General features: G+C 39.9%; 1 long non-coding RNA gene and 1 other non-coding gene across 2 annotated transcripts; both read left to right on the top strand.

Annotated features, from left to right (window-relative positions):
* Positions 1-872: 872 nt before the first annotated feature.
* LOC132507053 (uncharacterized) lies at positions 873-21,182 on the top strand. Its single transcript, XR_009536030.1, has 2 exons — positions 873-2,378; positions 20,872-21,182. It is a non-coding gene; the product is annotated as an uncharacterized LOC132507053 (long non-coding RNA).
* Positions 19,824-19,896, top strand: TRNAE-UUC (transfer RNA glutamic acid (anticodon UUC)). Its single transcript has one exon. It is a non-coding gene; the product is annotated as a tRNA-Glu (tRNA).
* Positions 21,183-21,522: the final 340 nt, after the last annotated feature.

Below are 21,522 nucleotides of genomic sequence, written 5' to 3'. Positions count from 1 at the left end.
TTCTGACTACAAATTTTGATATAATAGGAGAAATGGGTAATACATTTTGATTCTTAGATACTCCATTTTTATCTTGCTGTTCAGTATTTTAACTCACTGTGTTTTTAAAAGAGCAAAAAAGGGAGGATCATGGAAAACTGGGAATCACAAATAAGTTCATCTTGAACCTTGATACTCCCCTCCCCTCCCCCAAGGTGGACCACATTTGAAGTCAGCAGAAAAAAAGTGTGATATTGAGAAGAAATGCATGATTTTGGAGTCGCTTTGGAGGAAATACTTTCTCTGTGCCTAAAGAAACTGAAGCCAGACTGATAAAAGAAATTTTGCAACCTAAATAAGGAACAGCATTGTCTGACTTACTTGAGCAAATATTGGTGGTCCAGATTAAGACATATTTTTAAAACTTTAAAAAGTGTTGATTATTAAAACTGTAGTAAATTACATTTCATTTTGGGGGGAAAATTCCAAGTATGGTGTTTGTATTAAAGTCAGACAGTCATTCTTATGCTTTTACATGAAGTTTAAATGATATACATTGTAAATATTGAATACAGTGTTTAAAAAGCATGCTTCAACATAGGAGTAGCAGCAATGTAATTATTTGAAGTAACACTTAACACACTCCACTTCATTGAATGCAGTGGATGAATAAGAATGTTTAAGACTGACATTTCCAAGGTTGGCTACTATGTAAAATTAAAATTATACAAATTACTATACAGAAAAAGCCTTAATTTTAATTTCATACAAATCTTTGATGCATTAGTACATTTTAAAATGTCATTGGAAATTAGATTTCTTTTTTTTTTTTCCTTTTTTTGCTTTACATCATTTGGTATGTAAATACCTTGATTAAAACCTTGTAAACCTATTTCAAGGTTCCTATAAGTTGTATAGTACAGTGTTTTTAAAAAATCTTGGGGTGTTTTTTAAAATTAGATATATTTTGCCCGGGAATTTTTTTAACAAGATTGCTAAAACATCTTATTTAGACAGTTTGATGTACCAATTTATAATTGGATATTCAACTTAAATAGTATACAGAGTTGTGACTTTTATTTTAATTAATTTTTTCCTTGTGGGTAGTGTGCATGGGATGACAAACCTGAACAGAGGCTGTGAGTTGTATGAGTGCAGAGTTTGTAAATGAATTGATTGGGTAAGATTGACATTTGCTTCTGAGGTATTTTTCAGGCCATGTGCATAAAATCTGCCTCAAATTTCTATCATAGCAGGAATGTAAAAGAGATAAAAATCCTTTGTTTTTGAGTTCTGACAGCTAGGGGGTGCAAATGTTTAGGCAGCGTATTTGAAATGTTCTGAGGTCTGGGCACCAAAATGAGAAAACTCTTTACAGTTAAGTAATAAGATTCAGCTAGCACCCACAGATTACTGTTTTTTAAACTTTTGACGTCTTACAGTTAGCTTTAAAATAATGATGGTTTTATAAATTGATCTCCACAATAATTTTGGTATTTTCCTTCTTCCCCCATTTAGAAATGTGTTGAACATGAAAATTTACAGGGTCTGAAGTTGTTCATCTTCGGGCCAAATTTTTTATGGCACTTTAGTTTTAACCACAGTACTCATCTATTACACTCTTCTCTTATAAAATTTACCCTTACTTCTTTTGTTCATGGTTAGTGTCTTTGGGGGATGTTATGGAAAAGTTACTTTATATTTTATAAGGAGAACGCTCAAATTAATTATACCTCCTAGTTAAAATTTCTTAAATATATATGAAACTTGAACTAAAGATTTTTTTTATATATATATTGAGAAAAGCCTATTAAAGTCTCAATTTACCTTTTTTGGTCTGCCAGTAAATTAAATAGCTAAATACAGTACCAGCTAAATATAGCTGCTTGTATATTCTATGATTTAATAAAATGATGCAGACTAGTTATATTCATAGTAAACATATGATTGAAGTGTCCTTCATCTTATCTGAAAGAACAAGATTACATGCTCAGTTCAATTAATGGAAATTATTTCATTTTAAATGGTTTTTAAAAAATAAAGCTACTTACCCAGATGAAATGCACCGTTTTAAAATACGACTGTCAAGCTATTCAAGACTATTTTATAACACAAAGTGAAGTCAGTGCTATCTTGATCCAATTTAAGCCTAAGAATCGTTGCATTTTCCATGTTCATTAAAAACAGCAGCAGAGATTCTTCGGCAGGCAAGAAAATGTTTATTTCATAATCACTCTGAGATTTATTTTGGTGATGTGTTTCTGACTGCCATCTTCTTTGCTCTCATCTCTCTACTAGTATTTCCCCCCGTGCCATTACCACTTGATTTTTATGTCTGCTGGCAGTGAGAGGCTAAAATGACTGGCCAACGTAAGCCAAAGCTGTAAACAACAGTTGAAGTAAGTCTTTCAATAAAGACTAGACTATATGATAAGTGGCTTTTTCTTATTGTCGTTCATTACATAATTATTCCTTGCAGCCTGCCGTGAAATAAGTAATTCCATTTTCTTTTAAGTTCTTAGTATATGGAGTATACATATATTCAGGACCTATTTCTGTGTTCTCTATAAGTGATAAAAGTCTATTTGCTTTTGTTGGATTAAAATTTAATTTCTGGGCTTCCCTGGTGGCGCAGTGGTTGAGAGTCCGCCTGCCGATGCAGGGGACACGGGTTCGTGCCCCGGTCTGGGAAGATCCCACATGCTGTGGAGTGGCTGGGCCCGTGAGCCATGGCCCCTGAGCCTGCGCGTCTGGAGCCTGTGCTCCGCAACGGGAGAGGCCACAGCAGTGAGAGGCCTGTGTACTGCAAAAAAACCCATAAATAAATAAAATAAAATAAAATAAAATTTAATTTCTGGGTATGGAGGAGTAGAAATTTGCATCCTTAAAAATGTATGCTCTTGAATATTAATATTGTAAAATCTCATTAGAGACCACAAATAATGGGAACCATAATTTTACCGTTTCTAGATTGATCTTTGGTAGTACCTATGAGTAAAGATTGCAGTCGACAAACAGAAAAAGTAGAAAAAGAATTTAATAAATTATCTAGACACCTTTCTAGCAGGTGTACCCAAATTATCTCTTACCTATTCATTGAAAATCAGCATTTGGGCTTCCACTTAATATGTTATAAACATTGAATTTGCATTTTTAGTAGGCATTGGAAAGATGCAAAAATGTTTTAGGCTTTTATTATTATATAAGCCTTCTTAAGAGGTCCAAATGAGTGGGTTTAAGTGCAGATAAACTAGAAACTAATTCACAACATACTTTGTATAAGTATCTCTTTTAGGGGCGAGAATAACGATTTTAGAATTGCCCAAATGTGAATAGAGGAGGGGGAATTATATGTAGTCGTTTATCTTAGACAAAAAAGTGGGGCGGGGGGTGCTAATACTCATGGACCCTTTTGTTGAATTAGGGTTTTGTTCAAGGGAAGAGAAGATTAATTCATATGACGTTCATAGTTCGGCTTTTGAACAGTGTCAGTTAGAGTAACAGTTGACAAAAGGTATGTATCCAGTAAACGATTTCCTTAGCGTTCCAACCTAGTTCTAACACATAATGCTGAATTTTCACTTTTCCAGATTGTTGCATTTTTCAAAATTCAATAACCATTGTTGCTCTGAGATATTCCTCTGGCAAAGTGATCCACATCTAATATATTGAAGTCAGCTTGGAAAGTTTGCCAAACATGACAAAAACCGAAGTGCTGTTGGATAGCTGTCAGAGGAAAGCCAGGATAATTTTACGTTGAAAAGTAATCTCTTGGGGTGGAGCTGTCCACTTGTCGATCTTGCAGCTGGGTTTAGCTTGCCTGTGGACCTCCTGTTTTGACTGTGTGTGTCGTTCTCGTGAACTGACAAGAGTTTGCAAACAGTGTGGTTATCAGGTGGTGCAGCAGAATTGTATTTTTGAGGTAAGCCAGGTTTTGCTATATATATATATCTGGTGGATATCATAACTTGTCCACCCGCAAGTTTTTTTTTTCTCCTGTTCCTGTATCCTTCTTCCTTGGGTTTTGGTATACCAATGAAGAGAGGTCCAACACCATCTGGACAAAATGGGCGTGAAATATGTAGCCATATGCAACTGTGCCTGTTATGAAAATTGATACTAATATTGCATAAATTTCAGATTTTCACAGTTCATTTTACTGGTTAAAAGTTGTGAGTTGAGGGCTTCCTTGGTGGTGCAGTGGTTGAGAGTCCGCCTGCCGATGCAGGGGATGCGGGTTCGTGCCCCAGTCCGGGAAGATCCCACATGCCGCGGAGCGGCTGGGACCGTGAGCCATGGCCGCTGAGCCTGTGCGTCTGGAGCCTGTGCTCCGCAACGGGAAAGGCCACAACAGTGAGAGGCCCGCGTACCGCAAAAAAAAAAAAAAAAAAAAGGTTGTGAGTTGAATTGTTCCATATGTGGTTTATATGATTGCTTTTGCTCACAAAAATAAAGCCAATTCTTAAATCTTAACATAGCTAAACAAAATAGGTACAATAATTTTAGTTAGCTGCTTTTTTTTGAAAAGGACTAAACTTGGAAGAACATTTTTAACTTCCTTTGGCTAGGTTATATTTTAGCATATTGACCAGCTCATCCTTGGTTATCTGTTTAATGAGATTGGGAAAGGAGTGGTGACTAGGGTAATGAAGAGGGGAGAAGTCCTTGATTCTGAAGAGCATTGACATGGGAATAGACAGTCTTGGGCAAGTGTAGTAAACCATGCGTGATAATCAGAATTTGGGTGCAGATATTTAATGTGTTGGCTCAAACTGCACATTTTGTCAAGAAGACTAGGAGACTTTACCAGGTTATTGAAAAAGTATTACCAACATCTTTGTGTCATTTACTGGCCCTGATCATTTCTTTTCAGTTTCCTTTAATGTGTGTTTTATTTTTGTATCTGTGTGTGTATTAGAATGTTGGGCACATGCTGCTATTTTTAAAATACTGCCTTTGAGCATTTTCAGTAAAATGATGGGATTACAATATCCTTCAAAAGCCACATTTAGTTTATTATAACCAGGAATCTTTTATTTTTAAAAATGGATAACTTCATTCCCAGGTTGCTTCACTATTTTTCTGTCTTTGGTTATGTCAGTTTTCCTCCATTAGAATGTAAGCTCCATGGGGGCAGGACCTTCTAGTAACTACACAAACCCTAGGACTTACATAAGAATACTTGGCACATGGTAAATACTCAGTAAATGTTTAATGCATGAACATGATTGAGGAAGTAAAAGTAAATGAATATTTTAGTCTCCCTCTTAAAACCAGAATACCACTTGGTGTTCTACTTGACTAGAACTTGATCAGAATGAACTGAGTGCTTGTTAAAATGCAGATTCTGAGGCTCCACAGTTGTGGGTGAATGTAATCTGAAATAAAACTCATTGGCATGGTTTCCTTCCTTTTCTAGCCGTTGTCAGGGGAAGAAAATCCCATGGGTAGTGGTCACACATTTCCCAGAAAAACTAGTTTTTTAGAGTGCATGATCACTATGATTGCTACCCAGTATAGTTTGTTAAGCATCTTTCAGAGGTGATTAGAATGTACACCTGATGGTAATGTACCTGGATGTACCAGGTAGGAACCATAGCTACTCCTGTGTAGCACTCTTCAAGGACATGAGTGATACTGGGCCATGGTGTCAGATAGTTTGGGGAGCATTATTTTCTCAGAAGAGGGGCTACCAGCAAGGCAGAATTGGGTTCCTGGCCACGCAGCATCTGAGTATAATAGACTACTTGGAAATAACCATAGGAAGTGACACAGTTGAGATTCTTCAAGTAGCGATTATGTATATAATTGCTATATATATATATATATATCACATAGACATCTAAAGTTTGTGTGTGCTTCAGCAATACTGATAAACTGGTTAGGATATAAGGAAATTTCTTAATTACGTGAGAATAAGACAGTTTATAAAAGACTTGTAGGAAAACAGTAGGTAATAATTTTAATAGTATTGATCTCTTGTGGTATGGTATCACCTGCAAGTGCACGTTTAAAATAGTGTATTTAAAATTCAGTCTCCCCTTCTATCACGAAGGGTAAATGTTTATTGAATGCCCTATATTCTGTATTTCTAGTTTGATTGGGTCTTAAATGTGTCCTGAAACTAGTGCTGTCAAACGCAAAGGTTTTAAATTCTAATATATCTGGAAATTACTTGTGTTTACTCCCAGGACTTTACAACCTTACTCAAATTTGTTAACCTCATTCAAGCAAATGGCTTTGTCTTGACTTTCAATTTGCTGATGCTTTTATTAGACCTACTAGACTGGTGAAAAAATGAAAAAGCAGGGGAAAAAAAAGTAGATCTCACTTTATAAATCTCGTCTTTACTTGCTCTCTATTTTTTTTTTTTTTTTTTGCAGTACGCGGGCTTCTCACTGTTGTGGCCTCTCCCGTTGTGGAGCAAAGGCTCTGGACGCGTAGGCTCTAGACGCGCAGGCTCAGGGGCCATGGCTCACGGGCCTAGCCGCTCCGCGGCATGTGGGATCTTCCCGGACCGGGGCACGAACCCATGTCCCCTGCATCGGCAGGCGGACTCTCAACCACTGCGCCACCAGGGAAGCCCTGTTCTCTATTCTTATGCTAGTTTAACCTACCATCTTCGATTTCGACTACTACAGTAGCTTCCTACCTGGTATTTATACTTTAAGAAGTTAGGACATGACACACAGAAGTACACACACGTGTACAGCTCTGAACTTTTACAAAGCGAACACGTTCATGTAGTGCCACCAAGATTGGGAAATAGGACATTGACAGCAGTTCAGAAGCCTTCATGCTTTTTTCTAGTCTCTGACCTCCACTCTTCCCCTAAGATAACCACTAGCCTGATTTCTATGATCTTAAATCAGTTTGCTTGTTTTTGAACTATGTAACTGGAATTAAGCAGTGTATATTCTTTTGTTTCTGATTTACTGTTAATGGGTTTCTTGTTGCATATAGCTGTTTTTCAGTGTGCTAGTAGTGTGTGAATGTGCTACAGTTTATCCATTCTACTCTCCTTTAAACACTTGGTTTTCCATTTGGGAGTTATGTATAGTGCTGTAATGAATTTTTATAAATCTTAGGGAACATAGTACACATTTCTGTTGAGTATACCTAGGGATGGAAGTCTGGGTTATAGGATATGTGTCTGATCAGTTTTAGCAGATGCTCCCCAATAATTTCCAAAAATGGTTGCATCAGTTTGCACTTGCATGCAGCATGTGAAAATTCCAGTTACTCCCCGCATTTCCTCAACACTAGATATTATCAATCTTTTTCATTTTTAACTGTTCCGATAACTTACCTATGTCTTAACCTAAGCTTTTAACCCTTTTAGTCTTTTCTACACAACAGCCAGAGTGACTTTTTAATTTTTAACTTACTGTTATATAGGTAACTCTTAAGTGTGATACATAATTCAAAAGATTAAAAAAAGGTATACAGGGGGCTTCCCTGGTGGCGCAGTGGTTGAGAGTCTGCCTGCCAATGCAGGGGACACAGGTTCGTGCCCCAGTCCGGGAAGATCCCACATGCCGTGGAGCGGCTAGGCCCGTGAGCCATGGCTGCTGAGCCTGCGCGTCCGGAGCCTGTGCTTCGCAACGGGAGAGGCCACAAGAGTGAGAGGCCCGTGTACCACCAAAAAAAAAAAAAAAAAAGGTATATAGTAGAAAATTGTTCCTCCCACTGTCTCCTAGCCATCTAGTTCCCATCTCAGGAGACACTAGTGTTATCAGTGTCTTGTATTTTTTTCAGAGATACCTATATATGAACATTTATTCTCCCTCCCTTTTCCACATGATAGTGTATTGTATACACTTTTTAAAAATTAATTTATTTTTGGCTGCATTGGGTCTTCGTTGCTGTGCGTGGACTTTCTCTAGTTGTGGCGAGCAGGGGCTACTCTTCATTGAAGTGCATGGGCTTTTTCATTGCAGTAGCTTCTCTTGTTGAGGAGCACGGGCTCTAGGTGTGCAGGCTTCAGTAGTTGTGGAACGTGGGCTCTAGAGAGCAGGCTCAGTAGTTGTGGCACATGGACTTAGTTGCACCGCGGCATGTGGGGTCTTCCCGGACCAGGGCTCGAACCCGTGTTCCCTGCATTGGCAGGCGGATTCTTACCCACTGCGCCACCAGGGAAGCCCTGTATATATGCTTCTGCACCTTTCTTTATTCACTTAATAAATCTTAGTATACAGTTGCATTAATTTTTAATAAACACTTACTAACATGTAGCCTGAAAATGCCTCAATAACTTCCCACTGGACTTAGCATAAAATCTCAAGTCCTTGACATGCTTTAGAGCCCTGGGTGCTTTCCTACCCATCTAGCCCTTCTCCCCCTCCCCCCTGTTAACAAGCTCCAGTCACCCTGGCTGAGCTTTCCCACCTCAGGGCCTTTGCATATGCCTTCTTAGTCTAGAAAGCTCCTACCACTCTCTACTTGGCTATTTGTATCAACTTGTCATTTTTTTCAGATAAGTCTTCCCTGACTGCCTCATTCCCACATCTAATTTAAGGATTGCCCAGTTATACTTGCATTATCCCTTATTTTTTTCTTTATGGTCCTTGAAACGATAGACATAGATAGTTATGTGATTATTTGATTAATGGCATTCTACCAGATTATAAATTCCACGAGGGTAGTGATTTTGTCTCGTTTGCGACTCTCACAGTACCTATGTATCAGATGCTTAATGAATAGTTGTTGAGTGAATGAGTAAGTTTTTATGAGGTAAATTTGCAAACTTTACAAAGGACCTAATGGCAAATAATGATGATAAAGTAGGAACAGAAGGGAAAGAGATGCATTGTGTACAAAATTGGAGCTTGGGTCTGGTTAGATCTGTTAGAATGAGGGAAATGCACTGCTACAGGAAGCAGTGTGGGTCATTTATTATTATTATTCAAGGCACAGTTGCTGTGCCTTCCACCTTGTCACTCCCAAAGTCAAGTGGGCCGTTGAGAGCTTCCTCTGGCAGTCTAGGTGGCTACTGCTGGTGATGGGAGCCTCTCAGTTCTCAGCTGTTTTGGGGAAAAGGCAAGTCAGCTTGCTTTCAGGAGCTGCTGTTGATGTTCCTGAACGTGCTTGTGGCAGTGATTGGAAAGGAAATCTTCAAGAGGGAAGCCGGTCTAGGTGCCAGATCTGCCCTTCTGCCCTTCTGTCATGCATGCCCGCCTCATCCCCTTCTCTACCACTGGCAGCTGTTCCCATGTTTACAGTTGAATGCACCCTTACTTATCTTCTGCTCCTGGATGGGCTAGAATAAGGACAGGGTGTTCAAAAGAAAGAATAAGAATAAGATCTAAGTAAAAATAACTTGGAGTTTAAAACGTTTTAAGTTCTGGGAACAATGATCTAGTTGGCTATATACATTTTAAAATTTTGAAAATTTTTAGACAGTTATTTCCATTTTTCTAACTTACCTTAAACTGAATCCTGTGGATGTAAAAAGTATATAGCTTTTTTTTTTTTTTTACTCCATAAAAAAGAAAAACAAAATAAATGTCGATGAGGATGTGGGGAAATTAAAACACTTGTGCACTGTTGGTAGGATTGTAAAATGGTGCAACCGCTATGAAAAACAATCTGGAGAGTCCTCAAAAAATTAAAAAGAGAATTCCCACATGGCCCAGCAATCCCACTTTCAGGTATATATCCAAAAGAGTTGAAAGCAGATTCTCAAAGAGATATTTGTACACCCATGTTTATAGCAGTGTTGTTCACAATAGCCAAGAGATAGAAGCAACTCAGATGTCCATCGATGGATGAATGGATTATACAAAACGTATATATATATATAATGGAATTTTTTCAGCCTTTTACAAGGAAGGAAATTCTGATGCACGCTGTAACCTGGATGAAGCTTGAAGAAGTTGTGCTAAGTGAAATAAGCCTGTCACAAAAAGAAAATCACCGTGTAATTCCACTTATATGAGGTATCTAAAGTAGTCAAATTCATAGAGAAAGAAGGTAAAAGAGAGGTTACCAGGAGCTGAAGGGAAGAGAGAAAGGGGGATTGTTTTATGGGTATAGTTTGAGATTTGCAGGATGAAAACGTTCTGGAGATCTATTTCACAACAATGTGACCGTACTGAACTGTACACTTAAAAATGGCTAAGATGGAAATTTTTATGTTGTGTATTTTCGACACAATAAAGTATATGTTTTGAATTTTATAACTCACATTAAAAAATAATAAACAACAACAAAAAATAATAATAAACAGAGGGCTTCCCTGGTGGCGCAGTGGTTGAAAGTCTGCTTGCCGATGCAGGGGATGCGCGGGTTCGTGCCCCGGTCCGGGAAGATCCCACATGCCGCAGAGCGGCTAGGCCTGTGAGCCATGGCCGCTGAGCCTGCGCGTCCGGAGCCTGTGCTCCACAACGGGAGAGACCACAACAGTGAGGGGCCCGCAACCCCAAAAAATAAAAATAAAAATAAATAATATAATAATAATAAACAGAGTCGTTACTGCTTGGGCCTAGGCACTATTTTCCTTTCAGATTTGTAACTGCTCTCAGAATCCTTCTCATTTTCTCTCTGACAGAATTAGAGTGTGTAAATTTAGTCAGCTTTCTTCTTGTTAGATGACTGTTCTTAGATACTTTTCCTTTTGAGAAACAGTACTCTTCCACATCTTTGCTTTGTCAAGTTTTCATTTTATGTGACAGAACTTAGTTATTTAAGACATTAGGTGAGTTAAGATCTCAGCTAGTCATCAGCTTATTAGTGAGTTTCCTCTTACATTGCCTTAAGGTGATTTTAATCTACTGTCATTTTTTTAACCTAATGACATAAAAATATTAGACATGAAGAAATAAGGTAGGCCATCAACCTCAGCAACACTAGGAGAACAATGCCTGCAAAATGTAGCAGTAGCAGATAACAGTCTTCCTTAACCGCCGCGTATCCATTTATCCTATAAAGTCAGGAATATGGTATGTTCGCCCTTGGAGAATTTACTGCTGTTTATGCTGAGGGTGAAAAAACTTTCTGGTGACCCTGACTGAAAAAGGTTGAGGGTAGTAGTGGCTGAGAACAGACGTGGCCTCATCTGGAAAGATTGTTCAAGGTTGTAAATAGTGCCTGGCTACAAATTTTACCTGTATCTGTAAATCCCTTCAAAATATGGACTGGATCAAAAATGGCACTTTATAGCCTATGATGTAAATGTGTGGGATTAGCAGTTATTAAAGAAGGTATTTTGGTATTTATGACTGGAAGCATGTAAAACTAGGTACTGTTAGTGGATTCTCCTGTCTTTATCAACAGAGATCATCTAACAATCCTGATAAACAGAAATCTGTGGTATTTGCCTCCCTATAAAGGTAACTCCTTTTTATGGGCTGAAAACTTTGGATCTGATGATTGCCAGATCTCTGTGTGGAACTAATGCCTACTCTGGAGAGGTGTAGCTGTGCAGACTATTTCTAAAGTGCATTTATCCAGTTGCTGGGCCAACAAAACGCACTGCTTTTCAGCTTGCTTAAAAACTCATTTAAATATGTATATATGCATACATGTGCATGCATATAGGTGAATATGTACATACATGTTCATTTGTGTATACACACATGTATTTTTCCACCCCAAGTATCTTCAAGATCTGACTTATGGTTTTGTATATTATTTCAGCTTTTTTTTTCTTTTTGGTTTAAGGTGCAAAAACTCACATGTAATATTCCTTTAAAATCTGATAAAAATATCAAACTTGTGAGCCAAAGTACATTTCCTGAGAATTTGGTCAGTGAACGTCTAAGAAGTAGTGATTCACAGAAGTTTCTATCTGGCTAAAATGTAGGCAAGAACGACATGATCTGCAGTCCCTGTATTTTGTCAGATGATTTTCTTACATGTTTACCACCATTTTTAACATTTTCTTCAACTACATGTGAAACAGCTATAAAATAGCTTTTAGGTGAAATTTGATGGCTGATTAAATGGTACTTGGAAATGGTAAATGGGAACATCATGATAAATGATCTGTCTTTTGAAGATTGCTTTCTACCTTGGTTAAGTTTTATGATTTTTAAAAGCATTTAAAAGAGTTCTGGAGATTAGTTTATAAGTGTAGATGAATAACCAGATACTTTTAATTAAAATCGTTAAAACTTTTGTATTTTTCAATATCAATTAGGCTTGGGTTAAAAAATAATTTTTAAATTGTTCTTCATTGAATTCTGTCTTATGGAACTGACTAGTTCAAAAAATGTCCATTGTTTTTTACTAAGTACTAAGGAACATTTGTGGGTGTGTTATATGATGGCCGTAAACTTTAGTATTGTAACATTTTGCTTTTATAAAATGAATTTCTTTTAATCATGCCAGATTTTATATGTCCAAAATGTGAAGTATATATTTGTCTTAAAAAGTAGTCACCTGGGCTTCCCTGGTGGCGCACTGGTTGAGAGTCTGCCTGCCGATGCAGTGGACGCGGGTTCGTGCCCCGGTCTGGGAAGATCCCACATGCCGTGGAGTGGCTAGGCCCGTGAGCCATGGCCGCTGAGCCTGCGCCTCTGGAGCCTGTGCTCCGCAACGGGAGAGGCCACAGCAGTGAGAGGCCCGCGTAGCGCAAAAAAAAAACAAGTCACCTGTAATCCTCTTGGCAAATGCTGATTCTTTTGAAGTCGTTTTTGAGATTGGTTTATAAGCCACACCCGAAAATTGGCCCAGCTATTTTACAGCTGTGTATCGCAGTCCCCCACCAGCATTTCACCACTGTATCACCCATGTCATTCTGCTGATTTCCATCAAATGGCTTTTAGCAGTTTCCCAAAACTGGTGACGGCTGCAAGATATTGCTCACCATTAGACGTACCCAGGGAGAAGTTTTTTTGTAAGGTCTGAGCAGTCGCAGCACCCCGTTGTCTCAGGAGTGCTGAGGAGTGTCTGCATGATCACACAGAATGGACCACATTTAGTGCGAGATGTGTGTTGCAATATGATTGTTCAAAAAAAAAATAATTATGTCATGGTCATTCCTTATTTGTGCATGAGTTTGTGTGCAAAAATGCACTTCTTTCTCCCTTTTTTTTTTTTTTTTGGCTTTTCAGAAAGCAGTTTTCATCTGGATTTTAAGGAAGGTCTGGTTAAGATACTTGAAAATGCCAAACCCTTTTCTCCTTTAACATTTAAAAATAAGATGAGGAACATGGACAGAACACTCTATGACTTAACTCACAGGAAGATCCTTTTAGACCCACCTCCTAGAGAAATGGAAATAAAAACAAAAATAAACAATTGGGACCTAATGAAACTTCAAAGCTTTTGCACAGCAAAGGAAACCATAAACAAGAATAAAAGACAACCCTCAGAATGGGAGAAAATATTTGCAAACGAAGCAACTGACAAAGGATTAATCTCCAAAATATACAAGCAGCACATGCAGCTCAATATCAAAAAAGCAAACAACCCAATCCAAAAATGGGCAGAAGACCTAAATAGACATTTCTCCAAAGGAGATATACAGATTGCCAATAAACACATGAAAGGATGCTCAACATCACTAATCATTAGAGAAATGCAAATGGAAACTACAATGAGGTATCATCACACCAGTCAGAATGGCCATCATCAAAAAGTCTACAATAAATGCTGGAGAGGGTGTGGAGAAAAGGGAACCGTCTTGCACTGTTGGTGGGAATGTAAATTGATACAGCCACTATGGAGAACAGTATGGAGGTTCCTTAAAAAACTACAAATAGAACCACCATATGACCCAGCAGTCCCACTACTGGGCATATACCCTGAGAAAACCATAATTCAAAAAGAGTCATGTACCACAATGTTCATTGCAGCTCTATTTACAATAGCCAGGACATGGAAGCAACCTAAGTGTCCATCAACAGGTGAATGGATAAAGAAGATGTGGTACATTAATACAGTGAAATATTACTCAGCCATAAAAAGAAACGAAATTGAGTTATTTGTAGTGAGGTGGATGGACCTAGAGTCTGTCATACAGAGTGAAGTAAGTCAGAAGGAAAAAACAAATACCATATGCTAACACATATATGGAATCTAAAAAACAAAAAGGTTCTGAAGAACCTAGGGGAAGGACAGGAGTAAAGACGCAGACATAGAGATGGACTTGAGGACACGGGGAGAGGGAAGGGTAAGCTGGGACGAAGTGACATAAATACACTACCAAATGTAAAATAGCTAGTGGGAAGCAGCTGCATAGCACAGGGAGATCAGCTTGGTGCTTTGAGACCACCTGGGGGGGTGGGATAGGGAGGGTGGGAGGGAGTCGCAAGAGGAAGGGGATATGGGGATATATGTATTCGTATAGCTAATTCACTTTGTTATACAGCAGAAATTAACAATGTAAAGCAATTATACTCCAATAAAGATGTTTAAAAAATAAAAATGGTCTACATCAAAAAATAAAAATATGATGAGGGAACAGTGTTACAAAGTAGACACCAGGAACAGCGATTTTTAAAAATCATTTTTTCGTGGATGTGAGGCATGTGTATAAAGAGTACCAGGAGCCCAAAGACCTGAATTCCAGTCCTGTTTTTTCAGTTGTACCTGTGACATTGAACCGTTCTCCAGGCCTCTCTGAGACTCAGTTTTCTACATCTATATTCCCGTATCATGAGGTTTAGGGAAGATCAAATGAAAATGTGTGTGAATGTGCTTGTTTAATCCATGGAGACTCACAATTTTACTTGCAGCTGGATTAAGACCCCCTCAAGGGGTTGTTAAATGAGAACAGTATTTAAAACCGTACTTAGAACCGTGCCACACACATACAAACTGCTCAGTGAAATCTAGCTGTTACTGGTGATATCACCAAGTCTTCTTACCTCTTTTGTTATGTACTAGACACATGATGATTATTAGAATTTTTTTTTTTTTTTGCAGAACGCGGGCCTCTCACTGTTGTGGCCTCTCCCGTTGCGGAGCACAAGCTCTGGACGCACAGGCTCAGCGGCCATGGCTCACGGGCCCAGCCGCTCTGCAGCATGTGGGATCCTCCCGGACCGGGGCACGAACCCATGTCCCCTGCATCGGCAGGCGGACTCTCAACCACTGCGCCACCAGGGAAGCCCTACTAGAAGTTTTTTAATTAATTTTTATTTTAAAATGATATATAATAGCTTAAAAAGTCAAACAGTACAAAAAGTCAAGTAAAAGCACACTCCTCTTCACCATCCTCTCCCAGGCTTACTCCTCAGAGGCCATCGTTTAAAAATTTTAACTGTTTCTTCTGATATTTACCTCCACATAACAGGAACAATATACAATACTGCTGCTGCTGACTTCCCATTATGGTAGATGAGTATTTCGCTGTCTTACTTTTCGTTCTCCTCAATCCCCCTCCCCCAAATGTATCCGTTTTCAGTTAAAAGAATTTATGACTCTCTCATTACTAATTACAAGTCGTATATTTTGGTTGTTTTCTTTCTTGTACTCTTTGGGGTTTTTCCTGGAGTTAATAATTGACTGATTTTTCTTTGCTTAGTTTTCTATAAACTTGTCACTAATTTTAACCAAATAGAGCCACAGATGTATCAAATGCTTTTCAATACAATGTCAAAACATTCAGACTCATCAGATGAGGCTCCTGGAGGCTTCACTGTCATGCTTCCCTCTGGACTGGCTGTCCTGACTTTACCACATGCCCACCGGCATCCCAACAGGGACTTTGCCTCTCTTTGATGTTGGGTTCCCTGTTCCTAGGAGCCTGAGTTTTACCCTCTTTTTGCCTTTTCTTATATTGCACCATATCCTCCAGTAGTTTTCCAAGAAGTCCAGTGACAATTTGACTTCTGAACCTTTGTATGTGAGCTGGTTTTGATCTTTGCAATTAAAAAATTTTTTAACAGTTTTGTTGAGATGTAATTTATATACCATAGAGCAAGGGTCCCCAAGCCCGGGCCGTGGACCGCTACTGGTCCGCAGCCTGTTAGGAACCGAACCGTACAGCAGGAGGTGAGTGGGGGGCGAGCGAGTGAAGCTTCATCTGCCGCTCCCCGTCACTCGCATTACTGCCTGAACCACATCCCCCCCTTCCCCGCGGAGGAAAAATTGTCTTTCACGAAATCGGCCCCTGGTGCCAAAAATGTTGGGGACCGCTGACATAGTGTTCACCTATTTAAAGCATACAATTACATGATTTTAAGTATATTTACAGAACTGTGCAACTGTCACCATAACCTAATTTTAGGACTTTTTCATCATCCCCAAAAGAAAGCTTGTACCTATTAACAGTCACCCCCCATTCCTTCTTTGCCTCCAGGCTTAGGTAACCACTAACCTACTTTCTGTCTCTACAGATTTATTTCGAACTTTATCTAAACTGGATCATACAGCATGTGGTATTCTGTGATGGTTCTTTCACCTAGTGAAATATTTTTCAGGTTCATGCATGTAGCATACATCAGGGTTCATTCCTTTGTATGGATACACCACATCTGTTTATCCCTTCATCAGTTGATGGACATTTGGGTTTCCACTTTTTGGCTGTTATCAATAATGCTGCTTTGAACATTCATACACACAAGTTTTAGTGCAGACATTTGTTTTCATTTCTCTTGGGTAGATACACAAAAGTGGAACTTCAGAGTTATACGGTAATTTCATGTTTAACTTTTTGAGGAACTGCCCAACTATTTCCAAAGGGGCTACACCACTTTACATTCTCAACTCATAGGTGATTTTACAAACAGCTTTATTGACGTATACTTGATATACGATGAAATGCACATACATAAAGTATGCGATTTAAGTTCTGACAAACGTATACACCTGTGAAGCCATCACCACAATCAAGATAATGGACATATCCATCACCTCTAAACTTTCCTTGTGCCCCTTTGAAATCCATCCTTCCCACCTGACCCCCCCAACCCCATTCCACTCGATATTATCCCCGAGCAACCACTGATCTACTTCCTGTCACTATAGTCTAGTTTGCGTTTTCTAGAATTTTACATAAATGGAATCATACAGTATGTACCCCTTTTGGCTTTTTTACTGAGCATAATAGTTTTGAGATTCATCCATGCTGTTGAATGTATCAATAATTCATTATTTTTTAATATTGATTCTGTTGTATGTATATACCACAGAATGTCCATCTCTTCAGCTGTTGATGGACATTTGGATTGTTTCCGGTTTGAGGATATTACAAATAAAGCTGCTGTGAACATTCATGTACAATCTTTGGATAGACATATGCTTTTATTTTTCTTGGGTAAATACATAGAAGTGGAATGTCTGAATTATACACTCGGTATATGTTTGACTTTTAAAGAAACTTCCAAACTGCTTTCTGAAGTGGTTATACCATTTTATATTCCCACCAGCAGTATGCTTTTTTGTAAGTTTTTTGGAAATTGTCTGTTTTTAAATTTCATGCTGGTGTACTTTGTTGTAGGTATGTCATCGTGCCCACTTTGTGGGCTCTTTCAGTTTGGAGATGAGTTTTCTCTAGTCTGGACAATCTTCTTGAATTGTATCTTTAATTTCCTCTCCACTATTTTCCTTGTAATGTGTTTCTAGAACTCCTATTACTTGGACTGATTCTCTACTAGTTTTCTTTCTCTCCTATTATACATTTTTCTTCATTTGTTCTACTTTTTAGGAGATTTCCTTGACTTTTTCTTCCAACCCCCTTTAAAAAATATTTTGTTTTTATATTTATATTCCAAGCTCTGTTTCTTGTTTTATGGATGCAATAACTTCACTCTGTCTTGGGTAAATACAGTTTTTAAAAAAGGTTTATTCTACTCTCTCTCTTGTCTTTCCCCTGAGTTCTTATCTTGTTTGTTCTGGTCTCTCATGTCAGAGGCATTAAACGTCTGTGATCCTCGCATACCCCTCATATTTGAGAGGGAGGCATCAAAAGCTCTCAGAAGCTGTATGTGTGTGAAAGAGGCTTGCGGACGGTGTATTTCTTTATGATTAGTTAGATGTGATAACTTTGGGGAATCCCTAAACATTCATATCTATTATGATTTGTTTTACTTATCAGCAACTTGCTGCTGGCTTTCTGGATGCAGGGAGGGGAAGGGGCCTCCCAGTTCAGGATGCAGACCTTCACTTAACTCTCATACAGCCCAGAGTCTCATTTGCACCTCAACCTGGCCAGTGGTCCCTAAGTCCACAGCCTCTGTGCCTCCACATTTCCCACAACAATTTCTGGTTTCCCGGGCTAGGGTGGGAGGGAGGCTGAGTGAGGCCTCCTTATACAGAGATTGATCCAAAACCCATTTTCAGCCCTTGCCTGCCCTGTGGTCCGGAACTCATGTGCGTCTCTGCAGTGTACACTGGCCCTCACCAGTGCCCAGCTGCCCGCCTCTGGTGGTGGCTCCTTTATCGTGTTAAAGCAGTTTCTGCTGCTCCATCTGCTTTCAGATTGGTTGACATTTTATAATATTGTAAATCAACTATACTTCAATTTAAAAAAGAAGAAATATCTCTCCCATTATTGCCTCCTTGCCAGTACCCTCGTCCAGGCAGGTTTGTACCTTATTATAAAAATATACTGTATTGGGCTTCCCTGGTGGCGCAGTGGTTGAGAGTCCGCCTGCCGATGCAGGGGACACAGGTTCGTGCCCCGGTCTGGGCAGATCACACATGCCGCGGAGCGGCTGGGCCTGTGAGCCATGGCTGCTGAGCCTGTGCGTCCGGAGCCTGTGCTCCGCAACGGGAGAGGCCACAACAGTGAAAGGCCTGTGTACCGAAAAAAAAAATTTTATATATATATATATATATATATATTACTGTATTTGTAAGGTCTTTTCTGTCATCTTAGTGGAGTTTTGGGAGACAGGGGATAAGTATTTCTCGTCCTGATTCATCAGCACATTTTTGTTGAGTGCTCACTATGTGACAAATGCGACAAGCACTCTTCTAGGTGCTGGGACAGCAGGGCTTACATTCTAGGGAGAGTGGAGAGTAGAGCGAGTCTAGGTACTGTACAGAGAAACAGACAATACAGATACATAGGAAGTAAGTTCCAGCACGTTAGAAGGTGGTGTGCGCTATAGAGAAACATGGCAGGAGTGGAGGAAAACGGGGCGTGGAAATACAGACGTGGGATTGCCATTTTAAACACTGATGGGGTGACATTTGGTTAAATACCTGAAGAAACTGAGAGCGCGCACCATGCATACCCTAGACAGAGGGAAGAGCCAATGCAAAGGTCATGAGGTGGGATTGTTGGGGGGGTGGGATTGAGGGATGGGGGAGGTTTCGCTGGAACAGATGAGTGAGGCAGGAGAACGGGAAAGGAGGTCAGAGGGGAATAGAGGTCCCAGTCATGTGGGGTCTTGTCAGTCTTTATAAGGTCTTGGGCTTTCTCTTGGGGCCACATGGGGAGCCACTGCAGCTTTGAACAGAGGGTTGACATGGTGAGACTTCCTTTGTTTCTAAAGGCTCACTCTGGTTGGTTCGTTTAGAATAGACTATGGCAATTGGAAGCAGAGTGACCTGTTAGGAGGATGCTGTAGTAAACCAGGGCACTGGATGGTGACTTGGACGGGGCTGATGTGGAGATGGAGATGGTGCAAGCATGGGCTTCTGGATTTATTTTGAAGGTGGAACCTGCAGAGTTACTTGATGGACTAGATGTGAGGTGTGAGAAGAAGGATGATCAGAAGGGACTCTGAGATAATTGCTCTGAGCAACTGCAAGGGTGGAGCTGTCTTCAGGGGAGAGGAGAAGGCTGCGGGTAGTGTGGGTGTGGGCAGGAAGAGGGGGATCCATTTTGGACACACTCAGTTTGAGATGTCTTAGTCAGCATCCAAGAGGAGATGTCAAACAGGCAAGTCCAGGCTGGAGATGGAAAGGTGGGAGTTGTGTGGTCTGAAAATGGTATTCCAGGGAATTCCCTGGTGGTCCAGTGGTTAGGACTCAGCACTTTCACTGCTGAGGACCCGGGTTCGATCCCTGGTCGGGGAACTTAGATCCCACAAGACAAGTGGTGCGGCCAAAAAAAAAAGTTAAAAATGGTATTTCACACGTACTTGGGTGAAAATGATGTGTCGATACAGATTCACCGCTTGTTGCAAATGTACCACCCTGGTGGGGTAGGCTGTACTGGGGGCGGGGAGTGAGGGGTGCATGGGAACTCTGTGTACTTTCTGTTTAATTCTGCTGTGGAACCAGAATTGTTCTAAAAAACAAAGTCTATTTTTATTTTTTATATTTTTAGCAGCGTTGCGCGACTTGAGGGATCTTAGTTCCTCGATCACGGATCGAACCTGAGTCCCCTGCAGTGGAAGCGCAGAGTCTTAACCACTGGACAGCCAGGGAAGTCCCCAAAGTCTATTTTTTTTTAATGGTATTAGAAGCCATGAGACTTGATGAGATGGTCAAGGGAGTAAGTGTGCAAGACGAGAGATCCTAAAATTAAGCATGCAGTGTTCACCTTTAAGTGGAAGGAGAGGTGGCAGTGGGGACAGCAAACGTGGTGGAAAGAACACCAGGAGAGAGTGGTGTCTTGGAAGTCAAAGGAAGAAAGTGGTTCAAGGGAGGAAGGCATCAACAGGGTCCGACGCTGACTGACAGTGGCTCAAGTAAGACGGAGATGGAACTGACTTAAATTTCCCAAGGGGGATGCCACTGTGATTTTGCAAGAGCAGTTGAGTGGGGTGGTGGAGAAGCAAGCAGACCGAGAGGGCTTAGGAGAGTGGAGGAGAGGGATGGGAGACGATGAGTACAGACAACTCATTTGAGGCACTTTGCTGAGAAGTGCTGCAGTGAAATAGAGCAATAGAGAACTGCTTTGTTTTGTTTTTGGGTTTTTTTTTTGTTTTTTTGCTTTGAGATTGGAGAAATACAAGTATGATTGCATACTGAAATAATTAACCTGCCTTTGTTTAGCAGGAATCCCGACTTGAATCCTAAACGTACATAAAGGTCTTCCTTTTTCAGGTGTATCTTCATGGATGCAGCATGGTACAAGATAGAGTGTGCTGTGCCAGGAAGACTACTTTCCTATGACTCAGGAAACCTAGCATCACTCCTAGCCAAAGCCATCTGGGCCTCAGTTTCCTGATCTGCAGCGGAATATGCCGATCTCCAAGGATCCATCCAGCTGTGATATGCCATGAATATGTGACTTGAAAAGCAAGGGAGATCAAAGATGGGAAAGGCAGTCAATGTCTGCTTGCTTCTTCCACGGGAAATTAAAGAAAGCACAACTAACGTTGTAAAGATGTGGGCTTAAATATTTGTAGATTAAACCTAGTAGAGATTTTGATGTTTCCAACTACTGATCCCCTCCCCCCCACCCCACTGAAAAGCATATTCACTGCAGAAATTTTGTAAAACACGAAAATACAATAATGGAAATTAAAATCACCCATTATCCCATCATCTAGAGATAAATGCTAGTAACATTTGGGAATCGTTTCCATAAAGCTTTCTATCCATAAATATACTATATTTCCTCTCCTCTCCTACTGAAAACTCTCTATATTTGTATCCTGCTTTTTTTCAATGACAGCTTCACAAGCACATTCCCTACATCAGCAGTCCCCAACCCTTTTGGCACAAGGGACCGGTTTTGTGGAAGACAGTTTT

This window comes from Lagenorhynchus albirostris, chromosome 16, assembly GCF_949774975.1.
Source record: "Lagenorhynchus albirostris chromosome 16, mLagAlb1.1, whole genome shotgun sequence".
NCBI lineage: Eukaryota > Metazoa > Chordata > Mammalia > Artiodactyla > Delphinidae > Lagenorhynchus > Lagenorhynchus albirostris.
This window is presented reverse-complemented; position numbering and strand designations above follow the sequence as displayed.